The sequence below is a fragment of the Chlamydotis macqueenii genome, chromosome 3 (assembly GCF_036417535.1).
Source record: "Chlamydotis macqueenii isolate bChlMac1 chromosome 3, bChlMac1.mat, whole genome shotgun sequence".
NCBI lineage: Eukaryota > Metazoa > Chordata > Aves > Otidiformes > Otididae > Chlamydotis > Chlamydotis macqueenii.
Window position 1 is genome coordinate 44,592,674 of NC_141558.1, and position 10,547 is coordinate 44,603,220.

Below are 10,547 nucleotides of genomic sequence, written 5' to 3' on the forward strand. Positions count from 1 at the left end.
GCCGGTCCTGTTAAAATATCCACCGTCTGCTGCTCCGAGCATCGCTGTGCTGTTCCTTTACGGCGGCACAAAGGCCTCGTATTTTGTCGGGTATTTGGGACAAAAGAGGCCACGACATCACACCCCGGTGCCTGACCGCAGCCGAACGTTACCACAGGCTTCTCTAAACGCCTGACATCCAGCAGCAATTTTCTTTCTGTTATTCTGATGCTCAATGAGGCGAACACCTTTACGAGCAGAAAGGTACAAAGGGAAGCAAAGCGACCCCGAAGTAAATCATTCAAGATTTGTCCAGCACTGAGGGTCCCGGTGCCCCCTTGTCTGCAGCTTCCCTGCTGCAGCAGGGGCTTGGGTGCCCTGTGACAGGGTGAGCACAACTTGGTGTTACATGCTGCCGAATACCGACAGCTCTGTGCATCACACTGACCCTAAAACACTAACAATGCCCTTTGTTTTCTGATTAATACCACTACCCAAATGTTCTCCATTAATGTCCCGTGAGGACAGGCTGAGAGAGTTGGGGCTGTTCAGCCTGGAGAAGAGGAAGCTCCAGGGAGACCTTGTAGCAGCCTTCCAGTATTTAAAGGAGGCCTACAAGAAAGATGGGGAGAGACTTTTTAGCAGGGCCTGTTGTGATAGGATGAAGGGTAATGTCTGAATCTGCTTCCTTTCTTTAAAATAGAAGGAACCAGATTCAGACTTGATAGAAGGAAAAAAAATTTTTACAATGAGGGTGGTAGAACACTGGAACAGGTTGCCCAGAGAGGTGGTGGATGCCCCATCCCTGGAAACGTTCAAGGCCAGGTTGGATGGGGCTCTGAGCAACCTGATCTAGTCGGGCATGTCCCTGCTCCTTGCAGGGGCGTTGGACTAGATGGCCTTTAAAGGTCCCTTCCAACCCAAACCATTCTATGATGAAATGCTGTGGTGTGTACACAGCTGCTCCAAAAAGCTCCAGCAAGTTAAGTGTTTTATTACGCCATGAGGGCAACAGAAGTAACAATTCTTCACACAAATGGAGCAATTTTCAGTGTGTGGTAGGGGGTAGACAGGGTCTATGACCAGGGCTTTGTAGATGCTTTACCTCAGGGCATGGGGCAGATTAGACAAACGAGGAAGATAAAAACCCTGAGAGAAGCCATGGAGATCAGATCCGTGTGCCATCTTCTCCAAGTGCCAGCGGTGGCCAGTTTTGCGTTTAATTTTGCTGGGCAACATCAGTGCGAACAACAGTCTCTACCTCCCTCCTGCTCACCAGGAAGGATGCTGTTCTCTGACACTTTCCTGTGGTAGCTCCTTGCAGAATTTTGGTTTATCCCTCACTTTTAACTTGCTATTTACCACAAGCTATAGCACAAGAGCCCCATGTTTGATATATAAGATGTGTTTGGTACTGTGTTGACATCCTGCTCTCAGGAATTAATGGGATCAGAGAGGTCCCAGGGACATGGTAAATCTCATTCCACAAACTGGTTGCTCCCTCCAAAACCTGCTGTGTTCCTTTGTCCCTCATCCTTAGTGAGGTGCTGGCTGAGCACCTTCTTCACAGCTTTTGGGCCACTCCACACTACAGATGCACAGGTAGTGAAGTAAGAGTGCAAAGTGAGAGCAGCAGCTACTTCATGCTACAGCTGGTCATTTGTAGCATAAGTTTTTGTTAAATTCTTATGGCAGGGCAGTGAAGAGACAAAGAAGAAAAGTGCTTTTTCTCTGCTACAGCACCTGCAAGTCTCAGGCTGAAGATTTGTTTCACATGGCAGATAGCCTAATAAATCTGGACTGTCACAGCTGGTCTCAGCTTTTGCTACTGCAAGGGAATTGCTTGCTGTGTTACAGATAAGAGGGATCCAGTTACAGATGGGATCTAAGCTTCCCTGAGAGCAGAGAAAGGTCCTGGGCATCCACATCCCAGCTGCCACTGCTTGACTTTCAGAGGCAAATGGGCTATCCTAAAATCTGTATTTTGAAATCAGTGGCCAGCACAAGCGAGGAAGACCTGTGAGGGGAGGAGAGAGGGAAGGAGGGAGTAAATAATTTAAAAGGTAGAAGTCCCCATGTCACATCTTGGTAGCTAGAGTTTAACAGCAGCAAATAAGGAACACAGATAAAACAAGTTCTGTACCCTCGTACCTGTACCACTTGACTTGCTGACAGTGCTTTGCCAGCCTCTCTTCCTCGTGCTTTCAGAGTCTCCTGCCAGCAGATCCTGAATCCATTTGGCCTGGCAGCCTGGTAGCCAAGCTTATCTGCAGGCAAAACAGCAGAGAGCATGTCCTCAGCCTGCCTTTTCCTGGCTGTGGAAGAAGGCGGTGTCCCTTCCTCCAGGGAAGGTGCAGAGCCTCGCAAGGCAGCACTGTTTCCTGTGACCAGTGACTTGTATTAGAGATGCTCATTAGACGGCAGTAGTGCACCGCAGGTGCTGCAGTCTCAGACTGGTTCCCGAGATACGGTCTGGTTTTCCCACCTTAAGCCTCCAAGCAGCTCCCAGGTGATGCCCGCCGAACTGACAGCTGCCTCACTCTCTCGCTCAGGGAGGGTGGGAAGCCAGCTCTGCATCTTTGCTAAGTTACCACTTTTCTTTTTTGGAGTGGGGAAAATAAAAGGTAACAGTGCTACAGCCACATGCTTGGCCGGCTGCAAACACACCAAGCGCAGCACAGTCTGGAACCATGATCCCTCAGATACATTGTGCAGAGCAAAACAAGATCTAATACGTTGAAGCACACCTTTATCTGTGATCTGCTCTAGTGCGGCTGCCTCAAGGAAGAGAGAATAACTGAATAAAATAAGCAGATTTTTCCAGTTAACATATTCTAAGCCTACTTTGTTACATAGCAAGTCAATTTTTTCTTCTGAAGTCTGCAGTTTGATCTGGGGCCAGGGAGGGACTAACAAACTCATTAGCGGTACTAGATTCTGTATGTTGGTATAAAGACTCTGGATCTTCATTACATTAATCTATTTATTTTTTCCTGCAATGTCTTTGGGTTCATTGCACCTCTTTAAAAAAGCCTGCAATTACCACGGCGGGCTGCCTGCGGAGCTGGCGGTGGGCGTCAAGCCCACAGTCTGAGCCCGGCAGTTGCGATGGCTCTTTGCAGAGGAGTCTCACTGGCAGAAGCTGTCCCGTCTGTAGTTTGTCTGAGAACTAAGTGTTTTAAAAATCAGGGGTCACAGCAAATGCCTTGCCCCAAGTTTTGCTTTTCCGTACTGCTGCCAGCTGGGTTTGAACAGCAGAGCTTCACTCACCAGATTCCCCTCAGGGTTTCAAGAAACAGGGCCACCCATTTTCCACTTGTCTCCCACACCAGTAGCACCCAAGGCTCCTACTCGCTGCCTCGCTCTCTTCCAAGTGGCTAGAGTTTGGGCAGTGCAGAGCTTCTAACAGCCCCGTTAATCGGTATGGTTTGTTTTTACGGGTTGCTCTGCCTGAAGTGAAAGCGCCTCATCGTGCCCATACGCGGTGACCGGCTGTCCCCAGCCAAAGTGACACCCCTGCTCAGGTGGGACTCCTGCTTCGTGTGCTGGCAAGGCATCCAACCATGGTACAAAGGTGCTTTCCTTCTCTTTGGAACAGCCCTTGTCTGCAGAAGATGTAATTTAATAGGGTTTTGTGATGAGGGCTGAGTTTATGAGAGGGTGAAAAAAGGCTTTTTCATCACCGGCAGGCTCTCCAAGATCCTTCTGAAATAATCGCTGGCTGCTGCCTGGATTGGTTTTGTTGTAATATTAATGATCTCTCTGGGCAGCTTGAGTTTCATAGACATGTCTTTTTAATTATTCAGATAAAAGTAGCCAAGGTATAGCTACAAAACAGTTTTGCTGTATTTTGATTTGGATTTAGAAAAGAGGTTAATGGTAGTTTTAATGACAGACAAAGGTACAAATACATAGGAAATGCAAAACATTTTTTTCCTGTGCTAAACAGAAGTACCTATAGCTAAGTCCACATTAGGTGCAATTCCAGCAGTTCCTTAGAGTTTACCTTGCACTTTCTGGTAAACAAAGCCACTTTCTGAGGTGATGTATACCCTGAGACTGCCCCGAATTCTGTAAATAACTCAGGGTTCTTTGCTTTTCACCACAAAAAAAAAATGGCTTTGGTGAAACCTCCTGCTTTCTGCAGGTGGAAATGCTCAGGCTGGCAGCTCGCCGCGAAGTTAGACACATCCATAAGTTATTAATACAGAGCCAGATAAACAGAAAAAAGGTACTCAGCAGATCGACCTACAGTCTTGCAATCTTTTAGTTGTTTTTAATTTTCTTACACTGTTTTACAAGCTTTTTGGACAACTGGCAACCCTCACAACGTTGTGGGGGTGGTTACGCACTTTTAGAGTCAGATCTTTCGTGTAAAACTTTCTCAGCAGCAGAAGAGCGTTGGGAACCAGCTACGGATTGCTTGCCATAGCCTGGTGCAGTGGCTCCCGGTCTTTGCCCATTTGTAAGTGCTCTCCCTCTCCCATTTACAGCATCCTCGGCTCGGTAGAATTAAGATTTGCAGTACACACTGCCCTGACCTGACTGGCATCTCAGTTCATATTTGATTAATAATAGAGATATATGAAGTTTTTGCAGATTTCCTTAAGGAGGTTTCCTTTCCTTGCCATATTTGCTGATTTCAAAAGATGCATACAGTCTTCAGATATAACCCTGTTAAGTAAGAGGTGTTTTCTGTGGGAAAAGAAGTTGTTTAATGCATCTGCCTTAGATTAGCGAGCAACTAGCCTAAGGTGGTGATGACAGAGGTGAAAGCGCTAGCTGCTGCAAAACGGGGCAGCGTACCATTAGCGAGCACAAAGCCTGTCAATTCAGGGCAATAAATGTGAGAAGAAGATAATCTATCGCCAGCATGACACGTTTGTCTCCAAATCAGCTCCCAGCTGAAGACAGTGGGAGGAGAATGAGAAGGGATGGAAAAGAGGAGGAGAGCCCCTTCCAAAGGGCGTGTCCCTGAGGCCAAGGCTGAGCATCCGTCTTCCAAGAGCTCTGGAAATAAAGATGAATGGGAGTGACAGCAGCAGAGCCGATGGCCTGCTGTCGGCATCCTCCGAGAAGGCAAACAGATGAGCACCATAGGAGATAGCAGGATTTTGGTTTATAGTGAATTTGTTTCTGGAAAAAAGGTGCTTGTCAGGTAGTCCTGTAGAGAGAAGCTTTTCTCTTACCTCCAGGTAGGATTCAATAAGGGAGAGACGCTGCACAACCCACACGGAATGCTGTCCTGCCTAGACAGGCCATTTGACGTTTTTTCCATTACTCGCCATGATGTCCTTCAGCTCATGTAGCTTCCTCTCTTTCTCATCCTTTCATGGGACATCATCTCACCTGGCTACACCTTCAGAATCTAGGTTCACCTGGGATTCACACTTCCTCTGGAAAAGGAAAAAACAAGGTGTCTCAAGAGCACTTTGTCAACAGATGTTGCAGGATGAGCCAGATCTCATCCTCCCCGCGCATATTTCTCCTTACCAGACATCTCTGTGGGCAGCTTTGGCAGGACGTTTCTCACTGTGGTGTCCTGAGAAATGCTGTTCTGGTGATGCAAAATTCAAAGGGTCATGCATTTCCTGACTGCTGAGCAGAGGCCTCCAGGCAAGCCCACGATCAGGGAGCTGTCCCAGTGTTCAAAAGCTTTGCCCTCTTGAGGAGTTAGATAGTCTCACTATTAGGATTTGGGAAAGCAGGAATGAATGAACACCGGGGCACCTTTCTTTGACATTCAAAGGAAATCTGGTGCTGCTGTGTTTAGAAAGAACAACACTGGGGTTTACTGGTTTGCAACATCCCTGGGCATGACAGGGACACGATACTCAGTGTTACAGATGTGGAGGGTGCAAAACATTTTAAAACCTGTTGGCAGCCTTCCCAGGTGCCACAGCTGCGCTTGCCCATTACTTGCCCGCAGATTCTCATTTGCCTGCAGGGGCAGATCTGCTAACTTTTACAGTTATGTATGTGAGCTGAATATATTCTTCTGAGGTTTCCTTTTTATTGTTTGGGGGTTTTTTTATTACTTTCATTTTTATATGTTTTCAGGTTGTATGTGCTTATTCTAATTCAGGAAAATAAACACTAGATCTTTTTCTGTATCTTCTACTCTTGCAAGTTTTTATAATACAACTACTGTACAAGGCAACGTTAGCATTTTAATGTCTAACTTGTTTCAGGGTTTGGTTGATTTTTTTTAAGTTAACCTATCTCATGAGGACACAACAGAGGTTTCAGATTTGTTAGTGGAACACTAATGGTCTTCGTAATCCTTTTAAGCAGAAAAAAAAAATATTTTAGAAAAAGTGAATATTGATTATATTGCTGGAGTGACTCCATGGGAGAATAAAAGCACAATAAAATGCAGATCAAAGTGTATATCCCAAATTCCTAATGCACTGAGAGGTGGCTGTGCAATTAATGCATGTATAAGTCAATATGGACCAGGTGATTTTACATCCTTGGTAAAATCTCAGTCCTTCTGGCTAGAATAAAACACATTTTATATTGCTTAAAAAAATGGGATGTGTGTCAACACAAATGAAGTCTAGTTAGTACAGACTTTAAATTATTAGAATTTGTCCTAAACCCTAGAGGAACTAGAGGAAATATAGGCTTATTTTTAATCCTTAAATCATCGTCTGAAAAGAATGATATATGATTCCAATTTACAATACTATGCAGTCTAAGCAGAATCAAATAATAGAATCATAGAATAGTTTGGGGTGGAAGGGACCCTTAAAGGCCATCTAGTCCAACCTCCCTGCAAGAAGCAGGGACATCTCCAGCCAGATCAGGTTGCTCAGAGCCTCATCCAGCCTGGCCTTGAATTTTTCCAGGGATGGGGCATCTGCCACCTCTCTGGGCAACCTGTGCCAGCGTTCCACCACCCTCATTGTAAACAACTTTTTTCCTTCTATCAAGTCTGAATCTGCTTCCTTCTGTTTTAAAACCATTACCCCTTGTCCTATCACAATAGGCCCTGCTGAAGAGTTTCTCCCCATCTTTCTTACAAGCCCCATTTAGGAACTGGAAGGCCACTATAAGGTCTCCCCAGAGCCTTCTCTTCTCCAGGCTGAACAGCCCCAACTCTCTCAGTCTGTCCTCACAGGAAAGGTGCTCCAGCCCTCAGATCATCTTCGTGGCCCTCCTCTGGACTCACTCCAACAGATCCATGTCCTTCTTATGTTGGGGGCTCCAGAACTGGACACAGTACTCCAGGTGGGGTCTCACCAGGGCAGAGTAGAGGGGCAGAATCACCTCCCTCGACCTGCTGGCCACGCTTCTCTTGATGCAGCCCAGGATGCGGTTGGCCTTCTGGGCCTCAAGGGCGCATTGCCTGCTCATGTTGAGCTTCTTTTGTCCACCATCGCTCCCAAGTCCTTCTCCGCAGGGCTGCTCTCAATCCATTCTCCAGTGATTTCAAAAGGGCTATAAAAGAAGCATTCTGCTTCCCCTTGGAGAAGGGGCTAGGGAAAATATGTGGTTGCAATGGCAAGGCAGTGCATTACATAGGAAGAATTATTTTTTCGTCACATGAAGCAGGAAACAATACAACAAAATTCACCCCAAACTGTAAAAACAGAAAGTTGTTCTGAGACAGCACAGAATCAAATAAACCATAAAGTCTGCTTTAGAGGTACTGAAGGATGATTGTACGCTGTTACTGCTCCCTCGCAGGCCCAGCAAAGCCCAGCAGCGGCAGTAAGAGAGAAGCAGTGCTGTCGAGCAGTTTGAGGACTTCAAAGGGGAGATGACGAGGAAGAGAAATTATGCATTCAGGCTTATGTATTTTTTGCCTTTAACATTAGTAATTTTATTAAATAAACATCAACTACATTAAACAGTGTTGCAATTTTAGGATACAAGTTGTTTGTACCTGTGGGCATCTTGGGATAGACGGGGAAGTTTTGCCATAGCATATATTCTTGCTAAAAGGGAATTAAATGCAAAGTAGTAGAGTGGGAACACATCTGCATGTGGCAGGGTAAGAGATCCTCTACAAACACATGGGGAACACCATGAATGAGGGAGCTGGAAGCTACTCATGATTACTAAGTGACCAATATTCAGTTTTAAGAAACAGGAGCCCATCTTTCCTTTCCAGGAGCTTGGCAAGGGTGTAGGCATTTGGAATGAGGTACTGGAGGTTAACATGCAAAAACAAATGAGAAGCTGTGAATACTGGAACTGTTACGCTTCACTCTAACACCGAGGCACTCTCCCAACCATCAGTAGTTCCTCTTTGAAGGCACACTCAAACCCAACAGCCCTGTGTACCTTTGCTTCCCATTTCTTGTCTCCGTCAGAATCATATTTATCTTCCAGGCATCACTCTTCTTCCTTCTACAACTTCTGGCTTTTCAATGCTGTCCGCCATTCCGGGTACTCCTGGGTGCTTCTCAAATCCCTCCAACTACAGTATCAACACTGATGTGATGATTCACCTTCTGTCTCACTTTTTATCCTCCAGTCTGCTTCATCAGGCTGGCTAATTACAGAAGCTGAGCCTTCTGACTTCTGAACCTCTAGACTGCATGTAATTATTCCTTTCAAGCATTTCTTAGAAGTGTGTGGAAAATATCTTTTTTTTTTTTTTTTTAATTAAAGCTGAGATTTCAACATAGTGAAAGAACCTGAGACGGCATTTTCAGAAAAAAGTTTCCACAAGACAGTCTTTATACTTGTCTCTACTCACAGCCAGTACACATTTCCTTTCCCACTACTTCCTCCCTCTTTTTTTCCATTCCCTAGGAATCTGACACAGGATGTTTGTGGAAATGTATGTAAAGAAATTGTAAAATTCTGCAAAAAGTGTCCATGAAACATCACTGGACCACCAAGGAACAACAGGCAATGAGAGAGCGTAATGGGATGCCATGGAAACTTCGAGTTCTGCCTTTATTTAAGAAGGAAATTAAATGCAAATCTCCTCCAAGACTCTCATAGTACTCAAATTGGGCTTGAGTGCAATTAGTGTTTCAGTTACTATCTGAAGGTGTCGTTTCACAAGACAGGGTGAGCCAACCTAAAAGCTTACTGCCCCTCAAGGGGTTGTTCAGCCCCTACCCTCTCCCTGGCCATGTGTTCCCACTGCTTACCTCCCAGCTGGCGCTGCTCCTTGAGAGTGGCAACATTCAACTCCCTGAAGAGCACAACCACCACCAGCATCCCAAGGAAAAAAAAAAAAACAAACAAAGATAATTTAAAAAGATTTACAACTCAGACAACCATCAGTCTCAGCAAGGGGCTGGGACTGTGTGGACTGATGGGAGAGAGATGAGACAACATGGTGAGCCACGTCAGAGCTAAATAGCTGCGATGACCCAAAACAACGTAGTTCACTCTGTAGGATTTTTTTGGACAGACCTTGCTCTGGTTTTTTTTTGGCTCCTTGCTCTGGTTTGTTGTGTTGCAGAAACAAGTGGTTGGGAATAGGATAGTCAAGGGTCCACAAGCAGAAATAAAAGAGGCTGAAAAAGAGTAAGTCCCAAATATGACCTTTTCCCAGTGTGAAGGCAGGAATCACCTTTTGCCTCACCCCTAGTCCCAGGTGCGTGCCTGGTGCTATAACATTACTTTTTTTACCTCCTATCACCACACTATTCCTGTAAGCATCAAAGCTATGGTTCTATACTCAGGAACAACTTGCAACAGGAAAGCAAAAAGACTTGCAAATTTATTTGACTTAAATTCTGTCTGTTTCAATAGCACTTATTAAATTTTCACAGCAGCCGGACTAAGTGTGAAATCTCTATTGGTTTCCTATGCACAGATTTTAAGAAAAAAGTTTCTGCAGCATGAACACATAGTATGTATTCAGTGCACAGTACTGAATTTGATTACACTGTGTCAGATGCACTTTTATGAATAATGCAAGGATTTTTAAAAATGAGCTAAAAAGCAAGGTATAGGATATTCTTGCAATGTTTGATATCTCACTAACATGATCTCTACTGCAATCATTTAGCTTCTAGCTTAAAAAGGGGATGTTTTAACGAGAGGGATGAAATGCAGACAGAAAAGTTACCATACTCCACCAGAAGAGGAAAACTGAGGGCTGGAGACTGAGGATAGCACACATCGGGACATCTGGAGACATCCCGTGGGTACAAGGACCTGTTCAGGCAGCCCCCACCCCTTTGACCCCACCACTCATTAAACTCTCCCAGGTTGACAGGGCTCCTGTACAAATGTGGGAGCAGAAGGTCGTCAAAACCTTTTGACGATAAGGTTTTAATCAAAAACAAGGGTATCCATGGACAACGAGGTCTATGTGCTTGTTGCTTAAATGCCAGCCATTGTTAATTTGGTGTGTGAGCCCTCTTGTGAGCCTGTACAGAAAACCCAAGCAGCATCAAAGGCTTTTTGTGCTAGGTGCAATAGAAACAGCAGCGGAAAAAAAAAAACAAAACAGTTCCTTCCCCAGGCGCCTCACAGTTTAATGAAAAAACACAAGCAAGCGGGAAGAAAGGATGTGAAAGTCAGGGTAACAGCTGGTTACAGAAACATCTGGATTTAGGAAATGGGTGAATGGGAGACGGTTCTCCCTTGGG

The 10,547-nt window shown here is 45.2% G+C and overlaps 1 long non-coding RNA gene across 1 annotated transcript; it reads right to left on the reverse strand.

The window, feature by feature from the left end:
* Positions 1–5,043: 5,043 nt before the first annotated feature.
* On the reverse strand, positions 5,044–9,238 carry LOC147601230 (uncharacterized). Its single transcript, XR_015258184.1, has 3 exons — positions 9,093–9,238; positions 8,272–8,407; positions 5,044–5,375 (listed from the first exon to the last, which is right to left on the reverse strand). It is a non-coding gene; the product is annotated as an uncharacterized LOC147601230 (long non-coding RNA).
* Between the last annotated feature and the right edge of the window lie 1,309 nt (positions 9,239–10,547).